Below are 19,127 nucleotides of genomic sequence, written 5' to 3' on the forward strand. Positions count from 1 at the left end.
ATTCCTGCTCCCATATCTTTGCCTGAGAGGCCCCCTAAATTTCAAAACTATAACAATTTGTAAGGAGGGGTTTTACATTTTCCATTTCAGGGGAGGTTTCTGCCTTCCTCAGCAGACACCTGTCTTTTCAAACCAAGACACATTTTAAAAATTAAAAGTCATCTATTAAATCACTAACAAATTGTATAACTTTTAACAAGGGGAGAAGGGTGGATTGCTTGCACTGTTATTCATGTCTAAAGTTTTTGTGCACTAGATATTAGTAAAAGTTTGTTTTTAAAGTATAAATACAAAAAATCTCCCACAACCAAGCTCATGATCCTGATCAAGCCATGAACTTGGCTGGTAAAGAAAAATATATTATTAAACCTAGATTCTCTTTTTCCATTGAGAGAAATGAAAAAAGCCTCATCCAGAAGAGGTTTTTTTCAAGTTCTCATAGTGAAAAAGAGACCCAGGGGGAGCTCAAAACCCTTGTTTTGTCCTTATTTTTGTTTATTATACAAAGAAAAAGGGGGGAAAAGGGGTTGTTGTGAAGGTACATCTTTGACTCTTAAGTAAATAATATAACAGTAGAATAACCCTATGATATTCAGCTGCCTAAAATACACTTCAGTGGACACTGGAAACCACAGACAAGCATCCTGAAGTCTACTTACCTCATGGACAGTTCATATAAGAACTTGATTTGTTTACAATCTATTCCTTAAAATATTAGACCACATCCTCTTGTAACTGGTCCTGTTAAAAAAGCTGTCTCCCACTTTCCTCAAAGCCACCCTGAAGTTTTGGGAAATGGAGCTAAAGTCTTCCTGGGGCCTGTTCTTCACAAAGCTGAATAACTCCATGTCCCTCCACATTTCCTGAGAGGAGAGCATTGCTGGCCAGGGGTCTGTGTACAATCCATGAACGGGACGGGAATGCTGAGGAACACGCCTCGAGCTGTTTGTTTTCCAGCTGTTTGGTTTCCACTCTCATTACATGGTTATGACAATGGGAAGATGCCAGCAGCTCACATCCCCGGCAGCACACAAAGAACTTAATGTTACCTTACCTTAAAAAAGTAAACTTTTTTGACCAATTCCACAAAGCAAAAGCATATTGACAGTAGTTCTATCCAACCCCTAGAAGCACAGGTACCTTTATTTAAAACAATGCTTGCTTATTTGGAATACAATACCTGTTTGCAAGCCTTAAGGTAGAATGGACTGAGCTCCATTATTAAGCTGATAAGTTCCTAATATCTCACTAGATATACTTTTCTGTAGCTTAGGGAATTATTCTAGCCAAGCGTTAATACAAAGACCATTGTTCTATTTGTCCTTACTTTTTTATGTCTTATGTAATTTTTCTGCTGACTTATCTCGTGGCTGCTGTTTAGCTCTAATCACAGTTCTGATGTCTTTGAGGCCTACCTTTTGCAGCTTTCCCAAAACCTTCTGATTTTAAGGATTCCCACAATTTTCCCTCTTGGTTTGACTAAAAAACCCCTTCATAACTGTGTTGTTTCTTAACTACCTTGTGTATCATAGCTTTACTATAGTATATCTGCTTATTACTTGCTGAAAACATCCTTTTTGCTCACCTTAAGCCTTGCTATTTTACAACACAGCAATTTTAATGTTGTGAAAGTCCAGTCAGTTCAAAGGACATAAGTCATGTCTGATAGCAATTACAAGTCATTGTCAGAAGAAGTCTCACCTGTCCCAAGGTCTTAATTCAAAACCTTCCTCCATGTCTATACCTTCATCCACCATCTCTGTGAGATTTCAAGAACTCTCTGTGAATCCATTTCCTACCTATGTCTCTTATATGCTAAACACTTTGATAGTTTTTTGTCATTTGTGGCACACACTGAAGTATGCAAGGTATTACCAGAGTATCACTACCAAAACACCCAACACATACAGACTTATTTAACAAAGTTCCCTTTGTCAAGGTGCAAAGATCCATCCTTGGAACAAATCATCTAACCAGGACTCACCATCTTCTTTAATTGGAGATGTCAAATATATCAGCTTTTGTATACTTTTGTGGATGGATTCAGAATGATCAGACAGGTTCGTGCAACACAATCCACAAATTCCTCACAACCACGTCCATGTGCCAGGAAAAAAAAAAATCAACAGCTGCTCTATTTCAAAGGGTAGCATGCCCAACACTGTTATCATCTGTTAGCATATCACTGATTGCACTGGATGTGGCATTAGTTTGTTAAATTGTTAAACAATTAAAAACAACCAACATCAGTGTATCATTCAATTTTGCTCCATTCTTTTTGTGAGCTAATTTTTGGCAAAAGATCCTCCCACATCCTCCTCAATTTAAAAACTTTGCATTTGACCTTCAATAAAAATTTCACCTTTGAAAACCCAATACAGGAGATCTATTACATCACAAAACAAAAACCACAATTTTGTCAAAAGAGCTCTACAAAACCAACAATTGACACATTTATAAACAGCATAAAATCAGAGTTTGCAGGTCCCAGCAATGAACAAGGAACGTCAGGTGTGACCCGTGATCCCTCTGTTCGGCTCACGTCTGCGTACTTGCTTCTACAGTCTTGGACTCATCAACACCTTCTGGGGTGTGATATGGTTTGATGTTTTCCACTGGGACCCACTTAATTCCTGCACCTGTAGAGACAGAAGCATACCCTTTGCCCCAAGTGGTTAATCAGAAAGGACCTTCAATTTGTCCTGTCCCAGGGTTTCTAATTAAAACAGGAAGATTTTCTTTTCATTTTGCCTGTGTGTTATTTGAAAAATGCCTAAAAATTGGTGGATCAGGTTCTGCAACAGAGCAGTTCAAGAAATTTAAAACATATAAAGCTTTGTTCAACCTCATCTGTGGTATGACCTCTACTCCCCCCCTCTGTTGATCAAGAATGCGTTTTAATGTCTGATGTGTCCTCTCAACAATTGCTTGACGTATGGGAGAATGGTGACAAACAGTCCAATCTTTAAAAAAAGTAGCCAATTTTTGAGATATATATGCGGGACCATTGCCATTTTTTACTTCTTGGGGCACACCAAATGAAGCAAAAGCTTGTAAAATTGTTGACAAGCATGGTTACCTGTTTCACCTGTGTGAAGAGAAGCAAAAACTGCACCAGAGAATGTGTCTACTGAAACATGAGTATTTTAAACTTTACTAAAAGAAAGGTATTTAGTGATATCCATTTGCCACAACTGCAGGCTCTGCAAATACCATGGGTTGACCACTCCTGTAGAAACAGGAGGCTGCACAAGCTGGCAGTCAGGGCAAGTACTGATGATAGCTTTAGCCTGACTTTTAGAAATTTGAAACATTTGCACAAGTGCTTGCACATTTCAGTGAAAAAAGACATGACTCAGTTTTGCTTGTTCAAAAATGTTTGCAAAGTGTTTGAAATAACCATTCCCAGTTTGTCTGCTCTCACATTTTCTTCCACTAAAAATCCAGGAAGTGAAGAATGAGCCCCAATGTGAGAAACAAAATATGGATTAGTTCTATATTGCAACGATGTATAAAGACAGGAAAGCCAACAATATAAAGTGTCATTACTAACATCCATTAGAACTGATCCTTCTAATCATTTAACCACATTAGCAACAGAATCTCTGATTAAATTAAAAGGTTGTGGGAAGAGCTGAAAAGCCTGAATCACAGCAGCAAGCTCAGCAATCTGAAGAGATCCTTCTGTTATTTGAAAATCTGATTCCCAGGTTTTAGATGTTTGGTTCAACCAAATTACAACTGATTTATGACTTTTCCCAGATCCATCAGGGAAGAGAGTTACTGCATTTAAAGGTTCCTCACTTAACATAGGTTCCTCTCTACAACTCAATTTTGCTTGCAATAATTTGTGAGCCACGTAAGGAACAGAACAAATACCTGGAAAATTTAACAATGCATATTGTAAATCATCAGAATTTTGCATTGCCCAATCAAGAGAATCTTTTTTTCAGTGGTAAATAGATAACTGCAAATTTTGACTTGCTAAACTGAACAGTCTTGTTCTGGCCTTAATGACAATTTGTGCTATCATCCCTAACACTGTAAAACTAGTCTTTGGAAACCTGTAGGGAAGAAAAACCCATTCTATTCTCAACAAAGAATATCTCTCAGAAGGGTCCCATTGAAAAATGAGACCATAAAGTCACATTTTTAATGTGACATTTTTAAAGAAAGAAGTCCAGGCTGAAGAGGTCCCATGTCTTCAGTCATTCCATTCATCTTCCTCAGGTCATGAAGCAACCTCCAGGAGCCCGATGTCTTCTTGTGGATGAGGAATATTGGTGAATTCCCGGGACTATTCATGGGTGTGATGTGATCTTGGACCTGTAATTGCTCCCTTACCAGTCTCTTAAGGATATTCAATTTTTTCTCTGTTAAAGGCCATTGATCAATCCTTATAGGATTATTGTGTGGCAGGGGGCCCTCAAACAGGGGGAATAATGTGCATTGACTCCATGATTGCAGAAGGCTGAGCAATTGCTTTATTGAGCTATACTATATTATAGTATAGTACAGGCTGAAGAATTGCTTTATTAAGCTATGCTATATTATATTACACTACTACATTATACTACTAGGAAAAACCCATCTCCATTGCCAGGCAGTCGAACACACTGGATCCAATTGGGCAAGGAATCCAACACCAGCACCAGAGTCCAATTAGGAAATTACCTTTTGGTAAACAACCTCCAGAACACATTCCACATGTGCACAACAACAGGTGCAGAGATTAAGAGAAGAATTGTTTTTTCTGAGCTTTCTCACAGCTTCTCAGGAAAATCCTGGCAGAGAATGATGTCCTTTTCTGTCCAGAGAATATGTGAATACCACAAGAGGATGATCGGATTTCCAGTTCAGGTTTAAAGTGGTAGGTTTTGATGTGGTTTCCATCACAGGTCAATTTTCAGTTTTGCTCCCTTCCCTGACGGTGAGAAGCTTCTGATCAACAAAAGGACACACTGTGGCTGTCCCTTCTTCAGGAGCTCTGCTTTAGACTGTGTTTTATTATTTTCTCTCATCACTCCTGTATCTGATACAGAAGAAAAGGTAGTGTTGGCACAGTAACCAGCTGCCCCAGGAGCCCTGCCAAGAAAGGCGCAGGAGCAGAGCTCCAAGTTCTTGGCAGTAGGGTTATAAATAAAGTTAGCTTTTGTAGGCGGGGACATGAATTGTTACTTAATGCAATCAATTGTTATACTTTATTTAGGTAATAAGTTATAGAGTAATAAGTTACGGAATTAAATGTGCTGAAATAGGAATGCATGCCCAGTAGAGGAAGGGTGGTGAGATCTGGGTGAGGGAATTTGCTAGAAAACTGCCTCAGGAGATGATGACATTAATATGAAACATGATTGCAAGAGCAGGCAGCCAATGAAGCCTCGGAACTCTGGAATGATTGGCCAGAGATGCACCATCTTATGGAGCAACCAACAACCAAGACAAGGAGCAAGCAACAGGTGGATTGAGAGTGCATCACTCCTGTGGCTTTAAGAGACTTTAAAAGCCCCGGGTGCTGAGCACCTGGGTCCTTCTGTCCAGCCCGTGTCCAAGGAAACACCCTGTGCAGCAGGCAGCATTGTTAGCTTGGAACTCGGACTTGCCGCCCAGGTCCCAGGCTCACCCTGGGCTCTCCTCTGCACTTGTCTTGACTTTCAATAAACAGGCCCGAGCCTTTGGAAAGATCTTGGCTTCATTTTGCCAATTTCACTCAGGAGTGAGGCTCTTCAGACAGGGTGGCCAAACAAACTTTCTGCTTGTGTTGGGTTTTCACCAGCTATCGGTCATGCGCGCTTTTCAACTAGAAAATATTTTCTGTTGAATCATGACTCCTGTCACAAAGTGTTAACTATACAAATCTAGCACACAAATTCCACACTGAGAGGGGCTAGAAATTAAATTTATACTTCTTGTACTAGAACAATTACTTTCATCTATACTACAACACTTATCTTTCAGCCAAACGAGGCTGCTACATAAAGGAAGGAGGTCAAGGGCTTATCTTTTCTTGGCCACTTTTTTCCTATTCTTTTTGCATTGTTTTGCCCTGTGGCCTCATCACAAACCAATATGGAATGAGATTGGTTTGCTGGACAGCAAGCTGGCACCTGATGAAAATAAACTGAATAAATGTGGAAAATGGAAAATGGAGTGAAATTTCTTACATGGAGAAATAATTCAACTGTGTTAACTATGCTATTAGACCTCTTAAAAAAAAAAAAAACCAACAAAAACCCAGCAGATGAAAAAATCACTATGACTTTTAGAATCCATTATGATACAGAGTTGGATATATAGAAACCAATAGAGTAAAGAAAAACCCCTTTTCTTTGACTACATTAAACAAATGTTAGTGGTGGAACATCAGTTACTGCATTCACCTACTACATGAAGAGAGCTGTCACATGCATGTGATATAGAAAACACCCACCCACTCAGCCTGAAATAGCCACAGGCCCACTTTTGAGCAACTGGTGACATGTGCTCTGTATGCATGACCACTCTGCAGTCAGGTTTCTTGTGTGCCATCAGGATGCCTATTAAAGATGGATATCATAAAAGGATTAAGGAGTCTGTCACATGCATTGTTTTCTGCTCTATTTCCTAGCCTGAGGGATTAGTTGGTGTAAACAGCTCAGGATCTCCACATTTTCCAGATGAGTCTGTGAACAGAAAACAGTAATGAGAGCATCCAATATGAAACTCAGAAAAAACGTGACTGAAGGCTGTCCTGACTTGCAAAATGATTGGTGCTGGTTTGCACTGTTGGAAACTCCTTGCTCTATGGAACCTCTTGTTTTCCTGACCATGAAGTCTGTCATGAAGTCTGACCATGAAGTCTGAGTAACAACAGGCTCACACTTCCATAGCAAAAAGGTACCATCACAGCACCTAGGTGTATTTCCAGTCAATCACAGTCCATTTATATCTCACTAAGCCATTCTGAAAGCTTCCTTATACATTTTACATCTTATTAAAAACCTATAGTATTTGTTTAAATAATTTAACTTTGGAGACAGGAAGTTTTAGAAGTGACTCTCACAGCTGATGTTCTTTAAGTTGCTTGCAGCTGGTTACTGCATAAAGCAAGCTGCTGAGCTGGGTGTCAAGTCCCGATATCCCTAAAGATGAGTAGATGATCTGGGTCCCAAGTGCAAAATCAGCATTCCAATGTCATGTATTATTCAAAGCATCAGATATTTCAAGTATGAAGAGACATGGGTTAGCTGCTTCTCTAACAAAAAGAGTTTCCTATCTTATGAGCTGGAGATGATTTAAACAATTTAGAAGTGATTTATAAATCACTTGGGGTGATTTAAACAGAACTCTCCACAGCTCTCCCACAGCTTTCCGAAATATATAAATAGTATTTTATCTATGCAGCCAGTTGTAAAGAAAAAAATAATTTATGTTCAATAAAAAAAATTCATTTATTCATTATTTATAAGTCATCCTAATTTTACAGAACAATGAAAGTAAAATCAGAACAACATGCTTTTATTTACAACGAAATCTTTATAAATCCTTTCCCTGCTAAATTATATTTGATGGGATTTTTTAGCTGTTTCATGTGTACTTTCAGAATGCAGTCTGCTCAGAATGGTGAGTGACTTTCACCTAATTCAATAAGCTGTTCAACCACAGAGCATTGACAACTGCCTTTGTGAAAGCCAGTATGAATTGACTTGTGAAAGTCAATTAGAATTCAGTATTTGGTTAGAGATTCTTACACAACAGCCAGATACCTCGCCAGTCAGACTGTCTCAACGTGGATGTGTGTATAATTATTCTACCCACAATTTGTTTCTTTACCTTATCACAGAATGAGATCCCTACCAACTTGGGGACAAACTAAATCCGTTGTCTTTCATGAAGAGGGCTAACTTATTCAGCCCTCTGCTGCCATTTTTTAACAGCCTGCTGAGTTCCTGCTTGTAAATAACTGTATTACAATGTGCCATAAACCCATAGCAGCAGAAGTAGTGTCAACTCATCTCAGTACTTCTGTTTCCTTTCTTCCTAAGGAATGAAGGATTGATTCCTCCACCCCTCCTTGCAATCCCTTGACACTGGCTACAGCCTCTCCCTGTAACATCTTATGGGCACATAACAAGCATGAGACAGCTGGCACAGGTACCAGCACTGCAACAAAAAGTGCATAGGAATTTTTGTTGCCTGGCAAGGAAGTTACACAGTCAGTCATAATGTCGATTACACAAGAAAAAACAAAACAAAAAAAAACCCAGAGGAGAGATTCTAGATTTCTATAGATCACAAAAACAGGACACCAAAACAAACAAATGAAAAAAAAAAAAATACACTGTACCTTTTAGTTATAAAAACATAGGGTAAAAAAGAAAAAAACAAAAACCAAAACAACAAAAAAAAAAAAAAACCAAAAAAACCGCACAAGAACTCCTATGCAGGATTCCTGCCTAATAAGCTTTGAGACATTATATTTACAGAGTAGTCCGCCCTTCTTTTATTCTCTCAACTGCCCTGAGAGCCACTGCAGTGTTTCCCAACTCTCCATTTCACTGCTCCAACTTTTCAAAGCAATATGGCAGAAGAAATAGCAGCAGGGCATCAAATCATCCCAGTTATTATTCTTCTCACCTTTGCTTTTCTGCTTTGGAAACTGAGGATAAGTGCATAGCATCACTGCAACAAACCCGACCTAGCTGGAGAACCCTGCATGGATTGCTCATGTGACGGAGACCGGCAGCCCCAGCCGCAGGCTGGAGAAGCCCCCTGGCCCCGGTACTCGGCGTGGGGGGCTGGCAGCTGTGGCCCTGCCCAGCGCCGCACCCCTGGCCGCTGCCGCCGCCCTCCCGCAGCCGAGCCCTCCCCGGGGCGGCAGCATGCGGCAGGGACCCGGCCTGAGCCCTGCCCGGGGAGGAGGGCGTGCGGCCCCGGGGCTGGCAGCGCCCGTGTCGGGCAGCTTTGCCGCCTGGGGCCGCCACCTGTGCCTCTGTGTTGCCAGGGGTGGCCGGAGCGCTCATGACGGGGCAGAAGGAGGAGCTCCAGGTCCTCGCTGAGGGTGAGTGAGGGCAGCCGCGGGCCAGCGGGGACTGCCGGGGGCAGCTGCACATGCCGGCCCCGCAGCTACAGTCCGTGCCCGGGCTGCCCAGGGCTCTGCTCCCTGTGCGGACCAGGGGCGGCGGGGGCAGAGCCCGGAGGGCTTTCAGGGGCACGTGGGGGATCCGTGGCCAGCACCTTCTGGCCCAAGCCCGTGTCTGCCGCTCTCTCCTGGCCATGGCAAGAGCCGGCTGGGATGGCCCTGGCAGGAGGCTTTCCTTGCATTCCCTCAATCTGGCCTCTGGCCGTGACTCTGCTCCTCTCTCTTTCAGCTCTTCACGCCCTCAGGGGAGAGCCCATCCTGCACCAGCATAGGGATCCAGCTGACATTCCAAAGCAGATCTTCGCCACTTCCTTTGTCAGCTGGATCGGATGGAGCGGCCTCCTTCAGCCATTTTCAGTTCCCCTTGGCGATGGAACCAGCTGCACGGCAGAAGGAACCAGCTGGAGCTCCAGGCACAGCTCTAGCTGCTGACAGCTGAGCCCGTGGAAAGCTCCAGTAGCTCCTGCCATCCCTCTCCCTGGTGGCATCTCCCTCCCTGCAGCCCTCAGGCCCTGCCCATCCCCGCTTTTTACCTCCCAGTTCACCCCTTCCCTTGGCTTTTGCTTAATAAAGACTTTGGCTTTTCCACGTTACCCGCGTCTCCATGGAGCTGAAGCAGCCCAAAACCTGAGCCCGGGGACACGCGGAACCCTGCTGCCCTTCTCTTCCCTGCTGCCTTCTGTGCACGGACAGAGAGGAACAAGGGCAGCTCAGGCTGCAAAGCTCCCTATCCTGCTGCTCCAGTTGCACAGCGCCGTGGAGTTCAAGGTGGTGCTGAGCACGCTGAGGGGGACAGTGACCCTGGGTTTTAGAAGAGCCGGCTTGGGGTGTGCTCTGAAGCCAGCCGTGAGGGATTCCATGGCAGGCATCCAGCGAGGGCAAAGGAGCTTGCAATGCTGGAAGTCTTCACAGAAAGCTTCCTGAAAGCACAGCAATGCTCCAGCCCTACACAGGGACAGGAAGAGGGCAGAGCCAGAGACCACCTTGGCCTAGCAGTGAGCTCTAGCTGTGCCAAAAAGCAAATGAAGCTGCACCAGCAGCGGCAGCAGCAGCAGAGTGGCAGAGGCTCAGAGGCGCGAGCGTCCCAGTGGCCGCAGCGCTGTCAGGCAGTGCCTGCACGCTGCGTGTGGTTGCGGCGCCTCTGCTCTCCCCACAAGCCAGGAAGCGCTGCCCCTGCCTCAGAGCCAGTCAGAAAGGCAAGCAAGTGAGCCCAGGGGCAGGGGATCCTTGCCATCTCTCTGGGGCATGGCTGCAAAACAGCTGCTGCTTTGTGTTTGGGGTGCGCCTGTGTTTGGGCTGTGCTGAGCCCAGAGCCGGCCAGCTTGTGCTCTGCTCTGCCAGGAGCGTTCTGGGCAGGCAGGAGAAGTGCTGCGTGCACAGTGGGGAAGGGGCTCACCAGAGCCTCCTGCGGGAACAGGGCTCCGCTCCCTGGCTGGCAACAGCCTGCTTTTGCTGCCCTGAGCGCAGGCAGGAGTTCAGGCACGTGAAGAGGCAGCGGGCAGCTCCTGTTTATAGGGGGCCCGGGGCTGCGTGCCGGAAAGGACCCATGGAAACATACTCGGGGGAAGAAAGAGGAGCTCCAGCTGGAGTGCCATGGCTGCAAGGAGCAGAAGGAATTCAGCCTTGCCAGAGTTTCTGAAGTGTGTGTTGGTGCTCCCTGGGAAATGTGCACATTTGTGGAAATGCCTTTGGAAGAGTGGGGCTTGCTTCTCAAGCAAAGTGCTTCCCCAGGAGCCCCCCCAGTGATGTAGGTGCAGCTGTCTGCCTCTGCTTCCCTGCTCTCCTTTCTGTCCCTGAGGCCCCTTGCACTTGGCAATGGGGCGTGGGAAGGGAGAAGGCTGTCAAGAGCAGCTTTGGCACCTGCCTGGGCCTGCGGAGACCAAGCCAAGCACCTGTGGTAGGGTGTGTTCCCCCCTTTGAGCACAGGACAGGGGCGGATCACCTCTGCCCAGCAAGAACCCCAAATGTCTCTCAGAGAGCTGTGAATTCCAAGGCCTTTATTAATGCCATCTTCCCTAGCTGGTGTGTTTTAGCTCTTGGCAAGATGCGTTTGCTTCTTGCTTGCTGGAAGCCGCTCTGCTCCAGGGCCACACCGAGTTGGGCTGTGCGGGCCGGGCACAGACGTGGAGAGGCCTTCCCTGAGCACTTGGCCGGCCTTGGTGTGTCCAGGGCTGTGTTAGACACTCGGGGCAACGGATTCCTTCCAAACAGGGGCGCCTTGCCTGGGGAGGGGGTGGCCCCGGGGCACATGGCAGCGTCACCAAGGGCCCCGTGTGACACGGTGCAGCAGGGTCACCGTGCGGCGCAGTGGAACAGGGTGTGGCAGCAGCCCTTTGTGACACGCACTGACATAGGTGCTGGCAGCGTCACGGCCACGCCAGAGTGCTCGGTGCACGCGACAGGACAGGACGTGACAGAGTGGTGCTGTGTGGATCCCCCGCACAGCCAGCTCGTTCATTGCCCACCCGGAGCTTTCCCGACGCGCTACTCCTGCGGCTGGCCTCACGGCCAGACCTAAGGACTCGTTGACTCGGAGTCTTTCCGAGGCATCTCCCATCCCTGCAGCCGGTGCCCCTGTGGCCAGGCCGTGGGAGTTGGTGAACTCCATCATTCACGAGGAGTCTCCTGTCATTGTGGCAGGAGCCCTCGAGAACACAGGGCAGGACTTGCTGTCCTGTCATCCTCCTGAGGCCTCCCTGTCGCAGGTGCCTGCAAGGCACGACTGCGGCACCGCTGACTCGGACCTTTGCCGAGGCATCTGTCCCTCGAGGTCGGGCAGCAGGATGGCGAGCAAAGTGCTCAGCCTATTCCGGAGGCTTCGGGGGAAGAAAAAGAACGGCCCTGCAGCTGCCCCAGCGCAGCAGCCTGCAGAGTTGGAGCAGTTGCAGCCGCTGCAGGACGGTGAGTGGCGCAGCTGGGCCGCAGCACTGGTGCCTGCAGCCAGCCTAGGCCCCATCCTGCCCCATCCCATCCCATCCCATCCCATCCCATCCCATCCCATCCCATCCCATCCCATCCCATCCCATCCCATCCCATCGCTGTGTACATGCCCACGGACAGGATGGGACAGGGGCAGGGACTGCCCCCCCAATGGCAGCCGTGCTCCGTCCCCCGGACACGCAGGGGGCTGTCCCTGCCTGGGGAGCGCAGGGCTGGCCTGTGCTCTCCGGCCTCTCCCACAGCCCCTCAGCTCCGGCTGCTCTCCCTCTTTGCCAGATGCAGCCAAGTACCGGTCTCAAGAGCAGGACACCACCCGCGGCTGCTTCCGTAGAGCGGCGCAGGTACCTGCGGCCATCCCCACCTGGGCCGGGCTTGCTGGCCCTGCTCAGCCCAGCCCCGCGCTTGGAGCAGAGCATGGAACGTCCCTCTCTTCCCGCCCTTCCTTCTGCTGCAGGCACTGCGGAGGTTCCTGCGTCTCCGGCGCAGAAAGACCAGCGCCACCGTGACCGGGGGCACGGCCCAGCCCGACTCCATGCCCAGCCAGCTGCGGGCAGAGCCTGCTGCCAGCACTGCGCCCGCTGAGCTCGCTGCAAGCTGTGAGCGGGCAGCGGCCGAGGGCCGGGCGGAGGCTGACATGGCCCTGACGGAGGGGATGGCCACCTCAAACACCCGCAATCAGGCCATCCCGGAGGCGGACGCTGTGACTGCCCTGACTGTGAGTCCTGCACCCAGTCTGGGGTTTTGCCAGAAGGGTGTTTCTTCACCGCAGCAGGCAAGCAGCCTGGGGCCGGGGCTGAAGGCCTCCCAGGATCACGTGGCCCCTCAAGCCATGTCTGCTGGTCCAGCTCAGCCTTTGGGGCCATCACAGTGGGGTGGGAAGGCAAGCACTTCCTGGGCGAAGCTGGGCAAGTTGCTGCCTTGGATAGCACACCAAGTCTCCCTCATGCCGTTCCCTCCAGGTGCTAGCCACGGTCAGGGCCATCCTGGAGAGACTGGCGTCCTGCGACACCGTGGATGCCGGGCTGCAAATGGCCATCGTGAGCCTGACCGAAGAACATCCCGCTCACGTGGTCATGAGCCTCCTGCACTGTGCCCCATTATGTGACAGGTACGGGGCACCACTGCCTCAAGAGCTCGGTGCTCACCAGCCCGTAGGGCCCTTCGGGCCCCTCTGTTTCCCAAGCCTGCTGCCATGCTCCCTGCCGGCCCCTCAGGGCACCGGGGCTCTGTCACCCGGCCCCACGCAGCTGCACGGGGCAGGGTGCTGACACACAGCTCTGGTCCCACAGAGCTGCCACACTGATGTGGAGGGCCATGGCCACCTCAGAAGTCGCCGTGGAGGAGGTCCTTCCGGCGCTGCTCTCCGTGCTAGAGCAGCAGCCACCGCACAGCAGGATCTTCTGCAGCGGGAATGAGGCCGCCTTTGCCCTGGCTGTGAGTTTCTGGAGCTGGCCTTTGCTCGCCCTCCAGGTCACCCTCTCCAGCAGCTCTCCATGCTCTCCCCACGCTGCAGCTCCCGGCCTGGGCTGAAAGCTGGGCTCAGGGCAGGCTCAGGGACAGCAGGCCGGGTGCCCGCCCTGCCTCTCCCCTCGGGCCCTGCCTCATGGGCACCTCGGCACTGAGCTCTGCCTCGGGGTGCTTTGTCTCTTGCAGGCAACTCTGGTGCTGCGGAGGATTGTCCCCACATCTGAGTGGCACTACGGGATGCACATTTATTCTCCCCAGCTGCTCGTGGATCTGCTCTTGCAAATGTTTTCCACCACAGAGCAGATGCCAGAGGACGTTGAGACCAGGAGCTTCTGGAGAGTGTGCCGGGAGGAACACGGCCTTCCCAGCGACCCCAACAGGTCCCAGTCGCCCTGTCCTTCCCATGCCCCCTGTGGCCAGGGCCAGTGCTCCCAGCGTGACCCGGCCTTTGCTCGGCACACAGGTTTGCAGCGCACACCATGAAGGCTCTGCTCTCCCGACTGGGCTTCGACAAGAAGCTGGTGGCTCTGGAGCACACACAAGTCTGGGACGCCCTGCTCTGTGCCAACACCCAGCACGAGGCAGCGGGCCTGCTGGCCAGGTGAGACCCCCTTCTCCCCTCCACCACTGCCAGCATTTGTGCCCCGTGCCCGGAGTGCCCCACGCAGTCCCCGCGGCCGTAAGCGAGAGGGCCTTGCCAGCGAGGCACGGCCGAGCAGACTGCACAAGCCTGGCAGAGGAGGATGCCCAGGAGCAGCCGCTTCCCAAGGGGCCCGTGTCCCCTTGCAGAGTGCTGGGGAAAGATCAGACCTCTGTCAGTCACTCCTGGGAGAGGTTTGCCTGCCGGCTCAGGGCCTTGGTGCCTTTTTCCCCTGCCAGGGAGATGCGCCGTGGCTTGAGCCCCCTGTGTCCCCACATGGCCTCGCACCTGCTCAGCCTGCTCATCCGCAAGCAGCCACGCCGGGATCTGCCTGCCCTGGCCTTCTTTGTGGAGGTGAGCCTGACGGCCAGCGCTGCCTGCCTGAGCTGCCTCCCAGCTGTCGGGCCTCTGCTAGCCGCAGCCGCCTGGGACGCTGCCCGCGCCCGCTGCCGCTGCTGCAGGGGCCCGGCCCTGTGCGGCTCCGGGCTCCTGCCGGCCGGCTCCCCCGTCACTGCCCTGTGCCTTTCAGCTCCTGGACTGTCTGGACTTGAGCCGATACGGTCCCAGTGCCCTCTGGCTCCTATCCAGGCACCTGCCCAGCCAGTGCAGGGACAGGCTGCGCCTGCAGCTCAGAGGCCTCGTGCTGCTCAGCAAGGAGCCCTCGCTGGTGAGAAGGGGGCAGTGGCTGAAGCCGCGCTGGCAGCGTGGGGCGGGGGAACACACACCTTTGGCCTTGGCTGGGCTCTGCCAGCAGAGGCAGCTGCTCCCAGCTCTCCTGCCTCCCGCTTCAGCTGCCCCAGTGCCCCGAGCAGCTGCTGGTGCTGCAGCCGTTCACGGCTTCACAGCACAGCCCCGTCTTGCACACAGGGCAGAGGAATACGCGGCCTCTATCAACACCTGCTGGAGCAGCTGCGTGATCCCAATGCGGAGATGCTCTGGACGAGCCTCTCCGTGCTCACGCACGTGCTGCAGGACAAACACCTCAAGATACCCAGCATCACCGCCCTGAAGCTAGCTGAGCCCCTGCTGCCACACTTTGACAACGTAAGGCTCTGTGCCCCCTGCCCAGGGCACTGGCCCCTGCCTGGAAACTCTGTGCTCTCTGCAGTTTTCGGCCGTTGCCCCAGTGGGCCTGGAGCATTTGGTGCTTAGGACTTTTCCTTTCCTTGCAGGACAACAGCCAGCTGCAGCTGCTCTCCATTCAGCTCTTCAGCCAGGTGATGGAGCTGGGAGTGGAAGAGGGGGAAGAGGCTCTCATGAGAATCCTGAGCCAGTGCCTGCTGCCTCTATTCCTGTGCTTGGCACGTGGCCAAGGTGAGGTTCTGTGGGATGCTGCCCCATCCATGGCAGGGGGCTCGGCCCCCTCCTGCCCTGGCGCCTGGCGGGCTCCAGCCTCCCCCTGGTCTTGGCACAGGGACACGGGTCCTGTGCCCTGGGCTCCGGTGCCACCTGCGGCTCTCTGCTGCTCTCCAGGACTCTCGCGAAGCCCTGCTTTATGCGGCACGCTGCCTGAGGAGGACGGACCTGGAGGAGGTGCGGATGAAGTTCGCCCAGAGCCTGGTAAGGACAGCCCGGCAGCGCCAGCCGCAGGCTGTAGAAGCCCCCTGGCCCCGGTACTCGGCGTGGGGGGCTGGCAGCTGTGCCCCTGCCCAGCGCCGCACCCGGGGCCGCCAGCCTGCGCCCCGCACGCCGCTCCCTGCCCTAGGCCGTGCGGGCCGGCTGGGCCGGTGCCCAGCTCGGGCAGCGCCCGGCCGAGGGGCAGAGCCCGCGCCGGGCCTTCCCTGCCAGCGCTCCCCGCAGCTGTTGCAGGACCTGAGCCCAGCGGCCGAGCACCTGCGCTGCGCCCTGCCGCGCCTGCAGAGCCCGCAGAGCCCCCTGTGAGAGACGGCCGTCAGCATCATCGGTGAGCCATGAGCCCGGCGTCCCTCCCCGCCTCCCGGCCCGGCTGCTGCCCCGGCAGCCGGAGCCGAGCCCTGGCCGCTGCCGCCGCCCTCCCGCAGCCGAGCCCTCCCCGGGGCGGCAGCGTGCGGCAGGGGCCCGGCCTGAGCCCTGCCTGGGGAGGAGGGCGTGCGGCCCCGGGGCTGGCAGCGCCCGTGTCGGGCAGCTTTGCCGCCTGGGGCCGCCACCTGTGCCTCTGTCTTGCCAGGGGTGGCCGCAGCGCTCATGACGGGGCAGAAGGAGGAGCTCCAGGTCCTCGCTGAGGGTGAGTGAGGGCAGCCGCGGGCCAGCGGGGACCGCCGGGGGCAGCTGCACATGCCGGCCCCGCAGCTACAGTCCGTGCCCGGGCTGCCCAGGGCTCTGCTCCCTGTGCGGACCAGGGGCGGCGGGGGCAGAGCCCGGAGGGCTTTCAGGGGCACGTGGGGGATCCGTGGCCAGCACCTTCCGGCCCAAGCCCGTGTCTGCCGCTCCCTCCTGGCCATGGCAACAGCCGGCTGGGATGGCCCTGGCAGGAGGCTTTGCTTGGATTCCATCAGTGGGGCCTCTGACCATGGCTCTGTTCCTTTCTTTTCCAGCCCTTCAAGCCCTGAGCGAATACAAGTGCCCCTCCTTCATAAACCAGTTTGTCAAGCTGACCTTCGACACATGATCTGCCGAACTGCGCCTGCAGGATGAGAAGAACCAGCGTCCTTTGGCCACCCCCAGTTCCCACTGAAGATGGGAGCACCTGCAGAGCAGAGGGGACCAGCTGCAGCTCCAGGCCCAGCTCTTGCTGCTCACAGCTGAGCCTCTGGCAAGCTCCAGGAGCTCCTGCCTTCTTGCTCCCTGTTTGCAGCTCCCTCCCTCCAGCCCCCTGACCCTGCCAATCCCCCGTTTTCCCTCCCAATTCACCCCTTCACTTTGCCTTCCCTTAATAAACATTTTGGCTATTTCACTTAAGCCGTGGCTCTGTCTGTGGAGCTGAAGCAGCACAAATCCTGAGCCCGGGGACACGCAGGGCCCTGCTGCCGTTCTCTTCCACGCCATCGTCTGTGCACGGGCAGAGAGGAACAAGGGCAGCTCAGGCTGCAAAGGTCCCTGTCCTGCTGCTCCAGTTGCACAGCACCGTGGAGTTGAAGGTCGTGCTGAGCACGCTGAAGGGAACAAGGACCCTGGGTTTTTGAAGAGCCAGCTTGAGTATGCTCTTCCATGGCGAGCATCCACCGAGGGCAGAGGAGCTTGTGGTGCTGGAAGTTCTCAGCAAGAGCTTCCTGAAAGCACAGCAATGCTCCAGCCCTACACAAGGACAGGAAGAGGGCAGAACCAGAGACCACCATGGCCTAACAGTGAGCTCTGGGTGTGCCTCAAAGCAAATGAAGCAGCAGCAGCAGCAGCAGTGCAGTGGCTGTGACTCAGAGGCGCGAGCGTCCCAGTGGCCGCAGCGCTGTCAGGCAGTGCCTGCAGGCTGGGTGCGCTTCTGGCAGCTCTGCTCTCCCCACAAGTGAGGATTCGCAGCCCCTGCCTCAGGCCCACTCAGAAAGCCAACCAAGTGAGACCAGAGGCAGGGGACTCTTCCCAGCTGTCTTGGGCATGGCTGCAAAGCAGCCACTGCGTCTTCCTGTGCCCGTGTTTGGGGTGTGCTGAGCACAGAGCCGGCCAGCTTGTGCTCTGCTCTGCCAGGAGCGTTCTGGGCAGGCAGGAGAAGTGCTGCGTGCACAGCGAAGCGTCCTGCAAGGGGCTGACCAGAGCCTCCTGCGGGAACAGGGCTCCGCTCCCTGGCTGGGAACAGCCTGGTTTTGCTGCCGTGAGCGCAGGCAGGAGTTCAGGCATGTGCAGAAGCAGCAAGCAGCTCGTGTTTGTAGGGGCAGTTCAAAGGGCATAAGTCATGTCTGATAGCAATTACAAGTCATTGTCAGAAGAAGTCTCACCTGTTCCAAGGTCTTAATTCAAAACCTTCTTCTATGTCAATACCTTCATCCACCATCTCTGTGAGATTTTGAGAACTCTCTGTGAATCCATTTCCTACCTATGTCTCTTATATGCTAAACACTTCTTTGATAGTTTTGTCCATCATTTGTGGCACACACTGAGGTATGCAAGGTATTACTACAGTATCACTGCCAAAACACCCAGCACATATAGACCTATCTTCCAAAGTTCCCTTTGTCAAGGTGCAAAGCTCCATCCTAGGAACAAATCATCTAACCAGGATCCAGCATCTTCTTTAATTGGAGCTGTCAAATCTTTCAGCTTTTGTATGTTTTTGTGGATGGATTCAGAATGATCAGACAGGTTCACGCAACACAATCCACAAATTCCTCACAACCATGTCCATGTGCCAGGAAATAGAAAAAATCAACAGCTGTTCTATTTCAAAGGGTAGCATGCCCAACAATCTTAACATCTGTTTAACAGTGATATTAAACAGATGTTAACATCTGTTTAATATCACTGTGTTATTGCAGTGATATTGGCATTAGTTTGTTAAATTGTTAAACAATTAAAAACAACCAACATCAGTGTATCATTCAATTTTGCTCCATTCTTTTCGTCAGCTAATTTTTGGCAAAAGATCCTCCCATATCTTCCTCAATTTAAAAACTTTGCTTTTGACCTTTAATAAAAACTTCACCTTTGAAAACCCAATAGAGGGGATCTATAACGTCACAAAACAAAAACCACACTTTTGCCAAAAAAGCTCTACAAAACCAACAATTGACACATTTATAAACAGCATAAAATCAGAGTTTGCAGGTCCCAGCAATGAACAAGAAACGTCAGGTGTGACCCGTGATCCCTCTGTTCAGCTCACGTCTGCGTACTTGCTTCTACGGTCTTGGACTCATCAACACCTTCTGGGGTGTGATATGGTTTGATGTTTTTCACTGGGACCCACTTAATTCCTGCACCTGTAGAGACAGAAGCATACCCTTTGCCCCAAGTGGTTAATCAGAAAGGATCTTCAATTTGTCCTGTCCCAGGGTTTCTAATTAAAACAGGGGGATTTTCTTTTCATTTTGCCTGTGTGTTATTTGAAAAATG

At 51.7% G+C, this 19,127-nt stretch overlaps 1 long non-coding RNA gene across 2 annotated transcripts in view; it reads left to right on the forward strand.

Annotated features, from left to right (window-relative positions):
• LOC135292856 (uncharacterized) overlaps positions 1-17,045 on the forward strand; it is a 61,983-nt gene extending 44,938 nt beyond the window's left edge. The window contains exons 1-2 of one of the 2 annotated variants that reach the window (XR_010355024.1): positions 16,321-16,371; positions 16,682-17,045. This is a non-coding gene — a long non-coding RNA (uncharacterized LOC135292856). Of the gene's footprint in view, positions 1-16,320; positions 16,372-16,681 lie in introns of those variants that run through there. The other variant, XR_010355023.1, reaches the window with a different exon arrangement.
• Positions 17,046-19,127: the final 2,082 nt, after the last annotated feature.

The sequence above is a fragment of the Passer domesticus genome, unplaced genomic scaffold (assembly GCF_036417665.1).
Source record: "Passer domesticus isolate bPasDom1 unplaced genomic scaffold, bPasDom1.hap1 HAP1_SCAFFOLD_54, whole genome shotgun sequence".
NCBI classification, from domain to species: Eukaryota; Metazoa; Chordata; class Aves; order Passeriformes; family Passeridae; genus Passer; species Passer domesticus.